At 39.2% G+C, this 18975-nt stretch overlaps 1 protein-coding gene across 9 annotated transcripts in view; it reads left to right on the top strand.

The window, feature by feature from the left end:
- Nucleotides 1-240: 240 nt before the first annotated feature.
- adgrb1a (adhesion G protein-coupled receptor B1a) overlaps nt 241-18975 on the top strand; it is a 178769-nt gene continuing 160034 nt past the window's right edge. For all 9 annotated transcript variants that reach the window (XM_055041770.1, XM_055041773.1, XM_055041766.1 and 6 more), the window contains exon 1: nt 241-785. The gene's annotated coding sequence lies outside the window, so the exon portion shown is untranslated. The remainder of the gene's footprint in view (nt 786-18975) is intronic.

The following is an 18975-nucleotide window of genomic DNA, read 5'->3' as shown; positions in this document are numbered from 1 at the left end:
GAGTATACTTTTAATTGCTCAAGTATTGTAGAAAGAGTCTGAATAATTAATATATTTATTGCATACTGACTCTTCCCCAAGTCTTACTCAAAGGGTTTCCCCTTATGCTTTATTAAACCATGTATTTATTTTGAAAGATCTGCCTGGAAGTTATTGAGGTGTATTTTGGCTCTCTTGATACCAGAGCGAGCCCCTGGCTTCCAAATAAGGAATTTGGCTGTCGCCGCGCGGACGCACGGACTGACAAGGACGCTCCAGAGCCGCGAGCTGGAGACGGCAGTTCCCGAGACGTGCGCGAGCTTCCTTTAGATCTGCGGCTCTGTCGCAGCACTCACATTCACCTGGGGGAGCGTGCGGCGTGCGTGCGTGCGGAGAGGATTTCCAATTGCAAAGATCGCCTAACTTTTTACACAGAAATAGACTCTAAGGATTAAAAACAAACAACGAACAAATAAAAAAAGACATATAAGAAGACGAACTGAAGTGAAATAAGGATATTTCTGTCCGAAGTGAAGAGTTTGATTTACAGGGTGAATACAAGCTGAATGCGTTCTACGCACTGGGAGCGCATCAAACAGAGAGTCTGAACTCCTGGCAGTTTCTCTGTCCTCTTCGTCCCCGAAGCGTCGTACTTATTTATCTTAGGGTGAGGCGAGCTTTTTCAGAATAAAAACGCGTTTGGTGGACTTATCGCAGGACTTAACCCTTCTGGAATTGTTGAACACGCTGAACGCACCGACCATTGATCACTGCCATGCTTCGGACGGAGTGGTAATTTACTCAAGGTAAATTATTTTTTTTTTATTGTTCGTATTATTTCGTCCAGTTCTCTGTTACCGATGTGTGAGGAACTGGTCCGGTCAAATCAAAGTTTCCTGTGGCAACATTTTGGGACGCGTTGCCCTTGTTGTTTCAGGAAATTCATATCTGGTTAAAGGGCAGGAAATACCACAAAGAGGTCAAGTATTAAAATATGTGAGCTGTCATTTATTCAACAACTTGGTGTTCCTGGAGCCAGGCCAGGAGATATCCGAGTGATTCCCAAAGCTCACACGCCCAGTCGCTTTGAGGCTCAGGGCGGCTCAGGGCATCGTCTGTCCGCGGGGACGCGGCGCGGCTCTCCGGGGATGCGGTGTCGCCCGAATCCAACCCTGCTCAGAACCAAGACAGCTGAGCCATTCTCTGTTTTCCTGCAGAAGGTATATAAGAGCAACAGTGTCCTTCAGTAAAACAGAAAAGAAGTGAGCTTAACTATATGAACTCGCTCACTGTGCACCACATATATGGCTCTTTTACACGGTATTTTCCCATTCACTTAAATTGCTCATGTTTTTCTTGAGAATGTAAATACTTTAATATAAAATACTGGACTATAACCAGCTTTTCCCGTGCATGTTCAACCAACATATAATCAATCATTTTCCGAAGCAGTTTGGATTATTCTGAAATGAACAGTGGCGAGGAAGATCAGTGTATCGCTCCTGGATTCCTTATTTTTATGTATGTATTTATTTATTCATTTATTTGTTTACACTTTAAAATAAGTTCCTACCATGTTTTCATTAATTTGTATAAACAAAAAAAGACTAAAATCAGGCGAGCTGCTGGTCAACTCCTCAAATGTCTCCATCTGCAGCTTCCAGGTGGCTTTCGAACATCCTGGAAACATGATCTGGATCTGCAAGAACACCGCAAAAATGTGCTGATGTCATGTCTTGGTGATACTTGACGAGCAGACACAGAAATCATGCCTCCGGTGATGCTCTTGGGGGAATCCCAAGTCTTTGCAGTGGAAGAGCTGGATGAAGAGGCTGTGGCACACCGCCTGTCTCTAGCTGATGGCCCTGCCTCTCAGGAGACCTCATCACCTCTAAATGAGTTGTCATTCACATTCACAGTCTTTTGCTTCGGTGAGCATCCTTAAAGTCTCCTGGAGCTGGAGTAGGACTTCTTAGCCTGCCCAAGCTGTGGCACTCAGAGCCAGCAGAGAAGGCAAGTTTGGAAACATTGCAGATTTTGGAATTTATATCAGTCTAATAAAAGTTGATAATTCCTCTTCATTGGACATTGGAAAGCAAAGTCAAGATTTGATCTCCTAACCTTTTTTAAATATGGCTAGATCAGACTGTTGGGGGCGCTATAGAACATCCATTCTTTCATCTGTCCATTTAAAGCCCCAGCGCAGTCTGAGGTGCTGACTGTTGAATAACTAAAGGCTGTATGGCCTCAGAGCTGAGATTTCTGACCAATAGGCCTTCCCTCTTTCAGTTGGCTCTAAAGTGAGAATGCAATCTTAAAAACTCAGAATCAGAAACTGGGCTTAGTTTTTAAGATCCATGAAAATGCTTTTTGATATTCTGTTTTGACATTGCATAAACGTGCTGCAAAACCTTCTGTTGAAGACGGATTAATAGAGTTCTGGTTTGGAACTAATTCAAACCTCCAGTTGCAGTCAGTTATTCAAAGAAAATTAATGACTAAATGAGCCTCATATCAGAAGAAATTGTGCCAATGGCTTTCTGGGAGAATTTTATTATTGTTATTATTCACTGCTGATGCATCTATTCAATATCCATTAACAATCCTAGTTACCACATGATCCAAATGATCTTTCTTAAAGAAGGAAAGAAATGTGTTACTGCAGCTAAAACAACACAGCGTACTTACTAATGGAGTTATAATTATGTTTCATAGAATGACATCATCTGAAGAGTTTTTTTTGTCCTTAGATTTAACTATAGAAATCTAAGGACAATGGATAAATATAAATTTATCCATTAATGACTAAATGTCATTGTATATTATAAGTTGATAATATCTTTGCTCTTTATAAATACTCTGGTACATTAAATAAACAGATACTATTTGCCCTTTAGCAGGACAAAACCACATTCTTTGCTTACAGACATTCTGTTAAACATTGTTACTATAGTGAGAGTGCTGGATGCTCTTTCCCAGTTTGTGCTACATTAAAACAAGGAGGAGATGTAGTGACCTTCTGTAAGCCTGCTGACCAGCAGTGTGCAGCAAAGAGTCTGAATAATTAATATATTAATATATAGGGGAGGTGTAGGGGAGGAGGGCTAGTGCAGCATTACTACTGTCAGAAAAATCTCTGTTTAGTCTGGTTTTAATGTTTAAGCGTTTAATTTTTAAATCTTTGGTACTCTTAAATGTACAAACATTATGTAATTTTATAAAACACATAATGATGAATTTTATTCCAAATGAAAGTGTGAACATTTATGTGTTTAAGAAAGAAAAATTTTTTGAATATCTTGTTGGAGAATTAACCTCTTTTCTAGCAAATAATTTCAGTAAAGCAACATTGAATGTTTTATTATTATTATTATTATTATTATTATTATTATTAATATTAATATTAATATTTGTATTAATTTATAAGCCATCTAGCCGCTGATGCTTGATAGTAACACAGTTTGAAGGGAAGATGTATGAATCTTTTTCTCACCCAGAATACTTCTTTTCCTTGACAATTCTGAAGCACTCACTAAATGACATGTTGTCAAACAGGCAGCTATAGAAATACATAATTTGTTTATTTTGACTGCATGATGTTATCTTTTGAGAAAATAAATGTGGATTCTTAAAGACTAGATCATTTCTTTATTCCCTGTCTGCTCTATGCTCCACGCAGGTTGGAAAATCTCTTTTTTTCATTGAAAATGTCATTGAAAGGGATTTAAAAAGGAGGAATGGTTTGATTGAAGGAGTTCTGGTTTGAAACCTCAGCCTTGTGACGATCCAGATGACACCATGATCCAGTGAAGCAACAGTAAGCATATGTAGTAAGCATCGTAGTGTTTATGGAACTTTTTGTCACACCGCCATTATTTCTAGATCAAGCCAATGACAAAGCTCTGAGAGAGCCCGATATGCAGGACCTGTCAGATGTTTTAAAGTCACAAGCATTTCTGGGAGGGAGCCAGGTTTAGAGTTTGACAAGCATCACCCCGGCTTCCCTCGGTACAGGTACTGCATGTTGGCAGTCAACTGTTTTATCTCCAGAAAGAGAAGAGATAAGCGAAGGGAAGTCAACAGTGGAGCCCTGACAGGCACTGCTGGCTCTGAGGCGCAGGGATGAGACAAGCCAACAACGCAACACTGGCCTTTTCAGAGGCATTCAGGCATGTTTTTTTTTTAACCTCGATGTCCTCTTTTGTTTCTGCACCACATCCTCCCGCAGCTTCGGAAAATACCCGTACTGTCGGCTCGCTCGCCCTCCCTCTGTCTTCCCATCCTCTGATCACTCCCTTTTCAAACAAGGCCACAGTGTCCAAGGCTGTGAGCCGTCAAAGACATTCATATGTGAATTTGTAACATTAGAGGGATCAGTATGAGAAAGGGAAACTGGGGACGTCGTTGAAAAGGAGGGAGATTAAATAATGGACGGGCGACAAGGAGACAGTCAGTGAGACGATCAAAGATGGATTAAAGGAGGGACAGAGAGAGCATACAGGACTCAGAAGATGTGCATCTAGGAGGCCCTTGAACTCTAAAAAGTGTCTTACCATCATGCTTTGGAGTAAATGGCCAGCAATCAGTCTTACCGCACAGGTTATTCATACACTCCCAAACACAGGGACATTATAATGAAAACCTACTGTGATTCTGTGTCCCACTGGCCTGTCAGCAGTAATGTGGTAAATTATTGTTCTTTTTTTGCCTGAAGGGACCTGGAGGTCCACCAGATCCAGTAAAACTATTTGTTTCCCTAATTAGGGACAAAATGAGAGGCTTGGGAGGGTATTTAATGAGGCTTGGCCGTGTGGGGACAGAATCAGGAACTGTTATTCTACAGTTGCAAAAGTTTTACCACAACATTTAACAAGCACTGACTAAAGCGGTTTCATGTATCAAACGCACTGAATGTCATTAGATGGGATTGAACAGAAAGTTCAGCTTAATTCCCAACCTGGCTGGACTGGTGCTCCAGCAGGTGCAAACGTCACAAACCATCATGAGGTCTGATTGGGTAGTTGGTCGTCATGGAAAAAGCCCCTCTAAGTTGCAAGAGAAATATGAATTTTAAAAATTGAAGTTCCACAATTATTCTTTCCATGTATTGCAGCTCATTCATGAGTGGAAGCTGTGACCGTCGCCTTCTGAGAGCCAGCAGCGTCTGATCACTTCATTAGTCCTGTTGCTAAGGTAGAAAAGGAGAGCTTCAGGTCAGCTATTTAATCTGGAAACAACAGCAATCAGAGCATCAGAGCAGGAACAAAGAAGAATGCCTGCTGCTCAGAGGTGTTTATGAGCTTAAAAATACAAATGATGTGTAGTCCAAACAATGTAGAACATGACCTTTTGGAACAGATCGTGTTTTATTCTCTGCTCTAGCATCAAGGCTGGATTGATTTCCTTTAGGTTGAACTGTAATGCCTATTACTTTGCATTGTTCTTCTGAAACAAAAATTACCTTATTCCTTTTTTCAGAAACCAAACACTGTTCGAGCTTACATCACTAACTTCTTAATTTGCCAAGGCCACACTTCAGATATACGTGTAATGGTTTCCAATAATGTTAAGTAAGTGTGGAGAGAAAGTACCAGCTGTGTTACATCTGGTATTTATCAATCAATATTTAGTGTAAGGGCATAAGGTTATTTTATTTAACTGTTGACTTCAATGATTAATTTAATTCAAATAGACTTTACATGAAAGATACATCAAATGTCATAATTCATATCATTGAACTATTTTCAAAGAGTCATTGGAGATGGTGATGCTATGGGCAGGAAGGATCTTCTGCAGCAATTTGTCTTGGAATTAATCAGAAGAAGCCTCTGACTGAAGATGCTGTTGTTGTCTGACAGTACTATGACAGCTCAACATCCAGGCAGCAACAGTAACATTTCCTGATGACACCATCAAAAGCTCTGCTAATCCAGCTCACTTGCTTTCACTGCTCCTCTTTACATCTCTGTCTGGCCATACAGTTAGGAAGCAGGTAGATGTCAGAGATGGAATATGATCTTTTCCCTTTAAGATCAAGAGAAGAGATGTTTTAAACTTCCCTTTGATCCCACTCTACATCCATGATTCCTTATCATATCCTCAGGGACTCCAGATGACTCCACACTACTGACCAATCTGAGCTAAGAAGTTATGACTACTGGAATATCAGAAGAAATCTTTTTCTGAATGTTTGTGTTACTAAATCTGATTCCATGTGTGCATGTAAGGCTAGACACTACTTACTGTGTAATTTTGGTCAAGACCAGATTTGCATGTTAGCTAAGTATATAACAATGTTGAGAGATGATACAATGTACAACACTGGGTTCGCAAGCACCAGACACAACTTTAGCTATATTTTAAATAAATTCTATATTGTTAATTTTCTCACAGAGAAAAGATGTAGAATAATTTAGTCCATATGTTTCGATTTATATTATTGTGTAAATCTAAAGTGACCTTTAAGCCATGATAACACATTTAAGCATTTACTCAAATAACTTAATCTTCATACATCTCAAAATCTCTTCCTTTTTAAATTATTTTTAATTTAAAAAAGAATTAAGCAGTTCAACTTTGGTTATCTTCAGTATGAGATGATCACATGTGACCAAACTGTAAAATAACTGTTTAGAATTGTGCAGATAGGGAGCTTCAGAGCAGATACTAACATTAGCACTGTTTGTGGCTAGTGGTGAACCAGTCACAATGTTCTCACAGTAGCTACTTAACCACGCAGGTCAGGCAGAGACTCTGTTTCACTCTTTTGTTGCTTCATTTTTCTATTGAAATTCTACCAAAGAGTTGAAAATTGGTAAGGGTTTTTTTTAATGTTTTTATGAATGCATTGAAGCATTCAATATATTGAGCAGCATTCATTAGTGCACTGTCAACATAGATGTAAATCAAAAACTGCTTCCAAAAAACAGACACCTCAAACTTAACAGGATGCACCTTCATATCTGAGGGTTATGATATTAATGTAATCTTATCAAATGTTTTGACGAGTCTAAGCAATTTATGAGAGTTCACTTTTCAAGATGTATCTTGGCATTTTAACAACATTGGATCTCCACACATTCTTAATGGTAGTAAGTAAATATTGGTTTCAGGTGCCAGTGATTAATACATTAATGATAAATATTTTATATGAACCAAAGTTTAATATTGCAAGACCAACTAATTTATGTGGTTTCTTACCTGTGCATTTTGGTGAGACACCAGTCAGTATGCCTGGTTAGTCTATTTTGTTTGTTTGAAATGAAAAAATTATAATTTTCCCATATCTTGGGAATTTTCAGACAAAACCTCTCACTGGATTAGACAGCAGCTGAAAAATGATGACGCTTGGCTCTGATTTGTATGCCAGGGATGGTTTGTTATGTGTTTTTATGGCAGGATCAATTCACTACCTGACATTTCTTTATAAGGGCGTCCTGAAACTGTTTCCATATTTTTTTATGGCCTTAATCTTTGCATCTCCCTATGATTTCTCATTTTTATATTTTCCCTGGTTTAAATGAAACTGCAAGAGAAACCAAACCTCTAAATCTTATTTAGCCTTATTTAATTTCTTATGAGATGACCGACAACATCCTGTTGTGGCTCTGTCCCTTCTTGAGCAGATCTTTGATGTGAGATTCCATTTTTAAGCTTTACGCCATTTATACATTTAGTCTGTTCTGAAAATAAAGCTGCTCCGCCAGGAGCTGCAGCCTTCAGGTGACTTTTAGCACCTCCTGCCAGAAACACACGCTGCTCATACATCCAGAAGAATGAGCTTTTGTCAGTGTGGTAATAGAGTCTGCAGCGCTGCACTCTGTGTCTGTTGGTTTTAGCAGGAAAAGGATTTCATCTGACTTCTGGGTGCAGCCTCATATTTCTGGAGCCCCTGAGTGCTAGCATTAATAGTATGGTAGCATCTTAGGTGAGTGTCTGTGAATCAGAGTCTTTAATTAACAGGATTCTCTTTTCTGCTATTTTTGACTTCATGTTAGCACATTCTGAGAGTGAAGTAGAGGAAACACCTTCACACCTCAGATCTGGAGCCATCCTGTCTCCAGATCTGTTTTTAACATTGCACAATATGTAAAACATGAAAGAGCAAAATCCTTTTTCGAACACCCTTTTCTGTTGGAGTCATTGCATTTGCATGGTGTTTTTTTTTTATTATTATTATTATTTGTTATTATTATTACGGCAGGTGACGCTTTACGTAAAATTTGATGTAGCAGATGTTTTTATCCAATGTGACTTAAACAGGAAGTAGAGAAAAGCCTTAGGGTGAAAATATCAAACAGCACATAACAAGCTGATGTTTTTGGTTTGTTTCTTTATGACTGGAAATGAAAAATATATATCCTGCTCTACTCAGCCTCCGACAATAAAATCCACTGTAATAAAATGTGTCTGGTACAGAGATGTACAATTATAGAAAAGAAAAATCTTCACAAGTAAAATTGAATAAAATATTTAACCCAACTATTTACAATATTCACAGAAACATAGAAATGGTTTAAAAGCCATTCACATATTTTGAAGCTTTTCCTTTAATGATAATAATTATTTTGTTTTTGTTGGTCCAGGTGTTGGACAAGACATTGCTTAAAATGTTGTACAAACATTATAGTCCCATTATAAATCACTTACACTAAAAATGTAAACTAAAGTGAAAACCTGGCATAAAAATAAAATTATTTAATTTTATGTTAATGAGGAATGATCTCAGACAATTGGATTGGATTTTTAAAAAACAAAGTCTGGTAAAAACAATTCCAAATGGAGCCACAGAACAAACCGATAATCCGACCAGAGGACAAAGGGGTTTAAATGTGTGTTGGTGCCTGAGCAGCACGTCTTGGTGAGCGGCAGCTTAATAGATGGAAACCCCTTGTTAAGGTCAGAGGTCAGAGTAGAATAGGCAGCCTGAGACTGGGATTACCAAACTGTTTAACTTGTTCTGTGAAGGGTTCAGATGCTTCATGATAAAAGATAACTCAGAGAGCTGCTGCAGTAGATTACACAGGGGTTATGAGTCACTTGAAATAGTTTTATGGTATCACTGTTCATTTATGTTATCTGATAAAAACACCATACTAATTATGATTAATAAATGCTTTGTAAGCTTCACATTTAGGTCAACTGGTTTTCTTCCAAGCAGAATCTCTTTCTGCTCTTGATTTTATGTGTTTTTTTATTGAATATGCAAACACATTCTTGAAAAGCTCAAACAAGGCCATTGGTTTGCCATAACTTCTTTTTCAGCAGTTACCATGGTGAATCAATATCTGGAGGATCTATTAATGAATTATATAGATGTGAGAGACATCAAATTTTTTAGTTGATAAGGTACCCCACCAATTCTGTTTTGTTTATAAGTTAATTCATTGTTCACTGTAGTTTATTAATTTCTTCTGAACTTGGTTTTATTTTTGGTAGTCATATTTACTTGATGTCAGTGAATGTGTCGCTGTCGCTCAGCAGTACACTGTTTTTCCCCGTTCTGCTGGGTAGGGTTAGATGTTGACAGGCGACTTTTGTATGAAGGAAAATAAAACCTTTCTTATAATCAGCAAGGACAACTCCGGATGTCGTACATGCTGGAGCCCAGCAACAGAGGTAAACATAACTGAGGGTTAACTGAAGATATTACTTTTTGGCTGACCTGGAGTTAAATTTTCAGCCTGCTTTGTTCAGAATTATCTAGCCCAGATTTTGCAAAGAAACTCTTGAGTTTGTTAATCGCCAGATGCTACACCCGTTTGCAAAAACAGGAAACACAGGCTCACCAGAATGAGACAATAACAGATTGTAAAAATGTTTCTTGTTTTCATGAGTCTTCATTTCAGCTTCAACATTCAGATGGTAGGGTCAGAATTAAGAAACAAATATGCAGCAATCTGTCATGCCAGTATGATTTAAAATCAACAAGGAACATTTCTCAAAACTGGTGTTCTTAGAGATGCCACAAGGAATCAAAGCAGGTGTGAAGCCAAGAAAGTTCTACCTTAAAATGTGGCCAGTGAGTGTAAAGCACTGTGCTCTGTTTCGGAAAAGAAAACCTGAACAGGGATCAATTATAGCTTAATTTTGTCTCTTCTATTCTGGGAATGCACTGCAGCATCGTTACATGGTGTCATATTCCTCTAACGGAAGTAACTACATCAACTTAGAACACAAAAATTGACTATAATATGAGCAATTAGTGTGAGCTAAAAGAAACTGAACTTCTCTCCAGGACCACGCCAGTGCCTCTCCTGTAACTTGCTGTTAGTTGTTGAAATGCCACAGAAATGAGCCAAACGCATGTGGGCATGTTCACAGCGTCTCCTCCGCATGCACATACTGTACACATATATCTAGCTTGTGAATTCACAGATGGTTCTCTCTGCTTCCTCCACAGCTTTCTCAGTGGTGGCATGACCCTCTTTTTGGCTGAAAGCATCACTTTTTATCAACACATTATGGTGTCATTGCTGTAGTTTTATTTTCCTGGCACTTTGCTGATTTCTTCAGCAGCCATAGGGACATGGATGACCTACGAAGCATTTCTAGGAACATTCTGTGAGTTATTGTGGCTGCATAAATTGATGACCATATGCGCAGCAGTTGCTGCACACACAGATGCATGCTGTTCTATTTGATACTTGTTTATTTAAATTGGAACAGTTCTTCTGCTTCCTTCAGAAGTATCCCAATAAAGCAGGCACAGGTAGTTTCATAGTGCAGGGTGAAATGATCTATTCTTGCTCTGCTATGATGAGTCCAGGGGAAATCTTTGATCTGGAGTGTCTGGATAATCATCCATGGCTGAGCCCTGATTTCCATCTCTATTCAGCTCTCTCCTGAAAGCTCTATAAGAAGCCATCACCACTGGAACTAATCAGGGTTATTACCACTCTCCCTATTGAACTGCATACTTCACCAGATGTGGGCTCTGCCTCCAGCAGAGCTTGTTCTATGTGTTGATGTTTCACACTCACTTAATTCTATCTGCTAATGCATTTTTGCTGATCCTGAAATTGTGTGGACAAAAATGTAGATAAATAATTATTTATTCTCCACTTGAAAATTCATTGCTGCAATTCCTGTCAGAGATTCTGGCATTGTGTAATTTCAGGGTCAGAAAGTCAAAAACATTCAATTTACTGAAGTTTTGGGACTTTACGGGAGAGTGGAAATCAATATGTTACTTTTCCTGCATGTTTGAGGTCAATTGAAATGCACCTGATCTCTGGCTTCTATCTTTGACCTGTTGATAAGTTCTCTCTGTAAACTGTCATTTCAGTAGACTTAACCCTTCGGTGGTTTTAGCGCGACACTCAGGAAAAGCGCAGAAAATGTCACAGCAGGGAAGCGAAGGAGGTTGTCCCATCAGACAGTCATTTTCAGGAATAACAGAAAGTGACTTTACTAGGTACTATATGTACCTGGTAAAAGCACACATAGGGTCAGTGTGACCCTACTTCACCTCACACAGAATAAAAAACTTGTGTGGTCTAATCAACCTCATTTCTTAAGACCACGAGAGGGTTAAAATATAATTTGATAAACATTTTCAAACAAAGACAACTTGATTTGGAGTTGACTAATCTGTCTGTCCACAGAAATGAGCCAAACGCACGTGGGCATGTTCACAGCGTCTCCTCTGCATGCAGATACTGTACACATACATCTAGCTTGTGAATTCACAGATGGTTCTCTCTGCTTCCTCCACAGCTATTCTATTAACACAAATAGCTTCATTGACAAAATACTATTATTTGTGTGCATTTCTTAAAGAATGTCCTAACATTCTCTCTGACATTTCCAAAAGATTGCCAATATTTAAAAAAATCAACATTTTAAATGGTTGACAAAGATTCACAGCTGAAAATCATTCAACATATAAATTTTGCTGCTTCATGTCTTCATTTTTACTTTTTCCTATCAAAGCAGCTTGAACAAACAACTGACATGCCTCTGAAGAAAATAAACTTCTAAATGGCTTTTGACATTTCTGTCCCTCAGAAATGGCAAATTTTGGCCAATTTTGTGTCTAGCTTCTCTACACTCAAGAGTTTTGCTATTATCACAACCTGATAACACTGACACCAACTGCTTAGTACGTGGAGAGCCAGTGGCTGTAATAAAACTGGAACTTACTCAACAAAATCAATTGTCCAGAATTATCCATATACCTGTAGTTAGAATAGACAGAGTAGGAGAGGCATAAAAAAAAATAAAAAAAAAACACTGTCCCGTATTCTCCTATCCCCCAGCTATAAGGCTAAAAATCTAAAAGACCAAAATTACATATTTCAGTTGGGTTTGGCTTAATTTTTTATGTTTCTAATTTAGTTTGGTTTAGAAATCTACATGTCCAATTATAAAATTTTCACCATAACACTGAGATTAACCTCTCCCTCTCTGAGTTGTGTGAACCATTTGCCCTGACGGTTTCTTTTCTGGTTGACAGAATGTCATTGTTAGCTCTGGTTATCCATAAACAGCTGATTAACAAGAAACATGCCTTCTATTGGGAAGGATGGCTGCTCAAAAACTTTTGGAGATTCATGTCATAATTTTTAAATGGCTCACTTAACATCCAAAAAAGTGCTAGTCATTAGTAAATGTTTTATTTTTTTTATTTTTTTAAATAAAGGTGCCATGACAGATCAAGCTAAATATTGGTAAATTTTCATCACCAGACAATTTTTCTATCTATGTCCAGTTCTACCAAGTCCAAGTCAAATATCTGCTTTCAGGCTTCCAAGAAAACTCTGGTTACTTTGCAAAGGGTATTTCCTGAATTTCCTATTGAGAAAGTAACAAGGAGTGACTTGAGACTCAGACAGAGAGGGAAAAACAATTAGAAGAGTTTATTGACATACAAAATTAAAGTGTTTGGCGCTCCGGCCCCGGCTGAGGACATCAATGATTGCAAAACTTTTGTGATAAGCTCAGATGAGCACTCCCGATGCTGGTGGGAACGTCATCCCACAGGGATCCAGCACTGATGGTGGAGGTTTGGCGAAGAATGTGGCCGAATGGCCGGGCGAGTGGAGGTGAAGGGGTGGTGGAGGTGGGTTGAGCTCTGCTGGAAAGCGGAAGACGCCATGGATGGAGAGAGAGGCCAGCGGGGGACGCAGCGGGGCAAGGGATGGTAAGCTGCTAAGAACACAGGATATGGGGTGCACAGAACTCAGGGCTTGGGATGCACAGATCGCAGGGCTTGGGATGCAGATAGAAGAAAGCCGCCTGGGGATGCTGGGAGAGGTATAAGGAGATGCAGGTAAGCTAGCAGGGTATTAAATAGTGGAATGGACAGAGCGTGGGACATAGGGATGCTTATAAATAGAGGCTAAAAGGGGATGTTGCGGGACAAGGGATAAGGGGTAGCTGGTTAAAAGGCCAGCTGTGAGCTGGGGATGCTCCAAGGCATGGGATGATGTGCTATCGGAGAAGAGGGCCAGCTGAGGGTGAAACGATTAGTAAAGAGTGAAAGAGAAAGAAAGAAGGTGGCTAAACGTTATGAGGATTACGGATGAAATTACAAAAGGAATACTTAAAGAGAGGTATAGACTGCTTGTGACAGAAACGAGATGCTGGAGTAAGAATTAGACTTACAGTGAAATAATCGAAAGATGTGTGTGATAGGTGAGAATTCTCCTGAAAGAAACCTGAAATTAAGGAAGTAAAAGCAAAAGGGGGGAAAGTAACGTCATGGCATTGGGAAGGAGCATGCGTTTAGATGGACTAAACCAACCACCAGTGAATTGTGCAGTACTCGTCTGGTATTGAGGGGAGCTGCAAACACGAAGAGATGTGTATAATTATAAGAGGATGCTGAAGATGAACAACAAAGCTGTTGGTGAAAGGCCGAGAGAATACATGCAGACTGGTTGAACGTGATCTAAAAGGCTGAAGACGTCTTATATGGATTTTAGTCTCATTGTCACAAGAATGGGAGGCTTGGAATGATAAATAATCATAAATAAACAAAAGCTAATACTCAAAATAGATAAGGATGAGAAACTGAGAAAAGAATAGGCAATAAAATACAGTGTGTGAAGTGAGATTGAAATTTGAAGTGGGTGATGTAGTCCAATACTTGGAGTGGACTGAACAAAGGCTGAGAGAGACAACTCATCAGCAAAGGTGATAAAATGACCGGGGCTATAACAAGTAGAGATGATAAAATTGATCGATGCCAATTGATGACATGAGGTGGATAGGGGGGTTCGGCTTAATGGTTCGCCATGACAGCTTATTGCGGAAAGCGACGATGAGGGATTGCTTGCAGAAATGGCCCCTCGGGAAACGGGCCATTAGAACAGTAGGGCAGTAGAACAGATTTTGTAAAATACTGGGCAAGCTAGAGAATAGCCTGCGTAGACTAGGAAGTGACAGGATTGCCTGTGGAGTAAAACCATGGAAATTTTGGACGATCTTGGATGAGAGATGAAACTTAAGAAGGGTCAGATGGGACACGAGCTTGAAATATCAGAATACGTGACATTTGCTTGTTAGCAGAGAACGACCATCTCCGGACAGCTTAGCAGGAGGGCAAATGAATATAGGTGGCTAGGCGGTGAGAGAAGCTGATGACGAGGCTGAACCAGAGGGGGGAACCGGTGGAAAGATGATGAACGGCAGTGGTGAAATGGAGAGATGATGAATGATGAGCTTTGAGGGAACAGCAACGTAGATTGGTGCGGCGAGACCTTAGCGGTCCTAGCCAGGGCCTGAAGTGAAGAAAGGCTGCCCGGGGATGACGACAGTGGGATTATGCCAGAGATGGACCGTTAAGTAGGTGACGAAGGAGCAGGAGACTGTGGATCGCAGTCAGGCGAGAGAGTGCCGGGAAAAGCTGCTTGGAATGATCGAGGCCAGGAGCAATTCTCTTGCAACTCGGGAGCGTCTGAGGGGAAAGGCAGGGGCTGAGGATGCAGCTAAGCAGCTTTTATGGTGGAAGTTAGAGGTGGAAGGACGAGGAATCACAAAGAAAAGAATCTGGTGAGACAGCTGTCTGAGAAGCTGAGGCGTGCAAATGAACAGATTGAGCTCTGCAGGAAAGCATAAGACACCGTGGATAGAAGTCCTTATCAGCTGGGACTTTGATGGTGATTGGACATGACGTGTCTTGGACCTTGGACCAGTGTTGATTGGTCAACGGTGATGACCAATCACCGTCAACCGGTGATGCACCTGTTGGATGATGCAGGTGGGGCGAGACAGAGTCTTTCAGTCTGAATTTGCGCCTAGGCTTCATTTCCTGTACACTTTCATACCTGCCTCATTTAGTTTGACTTTCGACAAGCCAACTCATCTCTGTCAGATCTGAGATGTCACCATTATAAAACTGCTTGTCTTTACTCCAAATATTGATCTACAGTCAAGTGGCGATTTGTCTCATATGTCATGAAAGTCTTAGTAAAGTTTTTGTCTCCCTGAAAAAGAAGCCATGTGGTTGTGAAGTGCTGACTTCACAACCACAGCTGTTTTGTCTGCTGTGTTGTACAACAGTTCTGCTTAATTGAAGCATTTACTTGTGACCTCTGCGCTCCACTTCATTTCATCCATAATGTTGTTTTTCCTCCACTTAGAGGACATTGCAGCTTGTACTGAACATAGCATATTTTGCCAACGTAAGCACTTGTTAATTTGCTGTTTTGCTCTTGCATGATGAGCTAATGATGGTTGAAAACAAATTGTTAACAAAGGAGGTAATTTATGCGTCACCTTATATTCTCTCTGAAGTGATAAGTGTTCTTATTTATTGTCCTCGCTGGGCTGTTTTATTTTCCCTCTGTGAGATTGCGTCCTAAAAAATGGTTCTCCACTCTGGTCCTCCTCTCCTGTCCTTTTGAATATCTCTTCCTATTTGTCCTCGACTTCCTTGATACTCTTTGTTCCCATTTTACTCTCAGATATTCTCAGCTTGAAGATCTGCTTAACTTTCACACTCTCTACTTTTTCCCAAATAAATCTTTATTTCTGTTCACCTTTTACCCAAAGGTGTCAACACAAACTCCAAAATATTGAAAGAGTCCACATCGCTGCTTTGGAAATATGGATGCATATAATTAAAAAACAGTAAGGGAATTTCTCTGCTGGCATCTTAAGACAAAGACAAACAACATTTAATTTAAGACTGAATTATAAAAAATGCAAATTTAAGATGACCATCACTGTTAACGCACAATCAGATGGACACAAACAAAAAACAGCAGAATATATTTCCTTGAAACTAAAATGTTTCCATGCTTTGAACCAGGTGAACAAAACATTTCAAATATGAAAGTGAAGTTCTTGCTCCATTTGCTTTTTATGCAAATATCAGTATTAGAGTTGGTGTGAATTGTGTATTCAGCCTAACTGATGGCGTTGATAACAAGAATTTGTCGACTTCAAGACTTTTTTAGCTGACACAATTTTTAGGAGATTAGTTTTTGGTTTCTTAAGCTTTTTGAAAAATAATTGTTTTTCTGCACACTGCTATGTGTGTGCCTGCTTGTGGGGCCCTGTGCATGTGTGTGCGCACGTGTGTGTACTGCAGTCTCTAGGCGTCCTGGGTATGGCTCTGCTGCATATCTCAGCATAATTTGGCTCCAGTCTTTGGATGGGACCAGCTCTGTATCATCAAAACAATCATGCTAGATGAAGCATCTGTTTCAGGGACAAATTTGCCAGGTAAAAAGAAGTGTTTTTAAAGTTATGAAGCTCATTCAAGTCAGGAGATCAATGAGTACCTGAACACCACAGATTTTCTTACTGCAACACAGAGACACAGCACCCATGTATGTGGTCCAAAAAACTAAATAATCATAATCAACTTTTTAAGCTTCTAAATGCTCTCTATGAAACATCTTATGTTTGAGGAAAGTTCTGGACTCTCATTGGATTGGTCTGCCTGTGCTTGTTTGTGTTGATGTGCAGGGTTTGGAATTAATAAATGACAAAAAAAAAAAAAGCATTTTGATCAAAAATTATATTTCTAGAAATTAAGCAACATTTTCACTTCAGAAACCATTTTTTACTGCTAAAGTATTGAATAAACAGACATATCAGCATATCAAAAACAAATACATTTGTTGCTTTAATCTGTCATTTGGTGCAGAGGGGTGCAAGGTACTATCCTATCCATTCATCTTTCCAGTGTTTCAGGAACTCCTGATTGTTCATCGACCTTCTTTAGAGATGTGAACTGTGGACACTGAAGTTAACATTCTGGACGTCTGTGCCGCTGCTGCTACAAGTTTAGGACTGAGATGCTATTTTAGACTTGAATGGCTTTGCTAATAGGCTGACTCCTTTTAGCACAACAATAGGCATATTTGAAAAACAAACTCTGTTGTTATTCAATATAAATGGATTTTGACCAAGATAACAGGCAATTTTTTTTTTCCTTTTCAGAAAAAAAGGTACGACTCAAAGAGTGAGCAAGTAGTCTAGAAGTTGCAGCTGCAAATGTTTTGTATTTGCAACATGAATAACATGTACATATATTTACAACAACAACATTGGGAGTATCCAAATGGCCATTGAGGAAGGAAAGAAAAACAATAAAATAAAAAATAAAATAAAGGGAAAAAAAAAACGACAAAGAACTATATCAATCACTCGTTCCCAAAGTTCATCTCACACCCCTTAGTCCATCCGCCCTGAATGGGGATTAATTAGGCTTGCGAACAATATGATTATCCAGAGCTTGGTTCACATCTTGGGTAAAGAAAAGTCCGATCGAAGAGGGAGCAGAGTCCTTTATTGATAACAAGAATTCTCCTGCCAGCTGGGTAGGAGAAGCAAGCAGCATCTTCAATCACCAACAGGTGAAATCTTTTCTTGGCTCTTAACCTGGTCTTTTAGCTCACCATCACCTGGCCTGAATAACAAAACAGGACCACTTCCTCAATATATATCGATATATGATCTAAACATTCCTAGTGTATACACAATTCAATAAATAACACTTTGTATTATAAATTATTCTAACAATCATATTTAATCAATTGCAATTTCAATCAATCTAAAATTTAATATAAATTACATTCATGAAACAAATATACACCATATAATCAATTAACATGAAATGTAAAATTCTAATATAAACCAGTGCTCAATAAATACTTAAATTACCCTTTTGTTTATCAAAAGGAGTGTAAATATTTCTTTAGTGGCTACACAACAGCAGTAATTATAAGCCAACGCTACGTCATGCACAAAAACACTCACCAGTTCCGCAGTTTTATCTCACACTACCGGGTCTTTTTCATCTCCCGTCTGGCTCACAATAATGGGCTCCTGTACTTCAGCACATTAACTGAGCATCGTGCATATCTACAGAAAATAAATGACACAACGCTTTAACTGACCTGCAAGCTCTGCTCCTTCCAACGCGTTCTAACCTTCATGCCTTTCTGCTCCAGCTAATATACCTAGCTGGTAAACTGCGAAGGTACATGTGACCACACTACTCAGCCGCAATTGGCTAAATAATAATCTCGCGAGAATCACTAATCATTCTATTAAAACATCGCAAGATCGAAGGCTAAAGGGGGATTAATCTGCACATCAACTCTAAAGCCAGAACCATTGCTGTACCCAAACAAAACAAATACAGGAAAAATGACCCATTTTCAACTACTTAATTATAAAACTCTAGAAGAAATTATAAGTTAATTAAGTTCCAGCTCCTGATGTCTGGATGTCCTACCCACACATTTCTTTAAGAAAGTCCTGCCTGTTATTTCTACTGATCTGATCCAAATAGTAAACTCATCGTTCACATTAGACGTTTTCCCCCAGGCTTTGAAAACAGCAGTCATCAAACCACTGCTAAAAAAGAACAATCTGGACAAATTCCTACTGCAGAATTACAGGCCAATCTCAAACCTGACATTCATCAGCAAAGTTATTGAAAAAACTGTGTGTAAACAATTAAATAGTTTCCTCATGATGACCAACTGCTTTGACACTCCAGTCTGGTTTTCGTGCTCACCACAGCACGGAGAC

This window comes from Poeciliopsis prolifica, unplaced genomic scaffold (genome assembly GCF_027474105.1).
Source record: "Poeciliopsis prolifica strain line A6 unplaced genomic scaffold, Auburn_PproV2 SCAFFOLD017, whole genome shotgun sequence".
NCBI lineage: Eukaryota > Metazoa > Chordata > Actinopteri > Cyprinodontiformes > Poeciliidae > Poeciliopsis > Poeciliopsis prolifica.
This window is presented reverse-complemented; position numbering and strand designations above follow the sequence as displayed.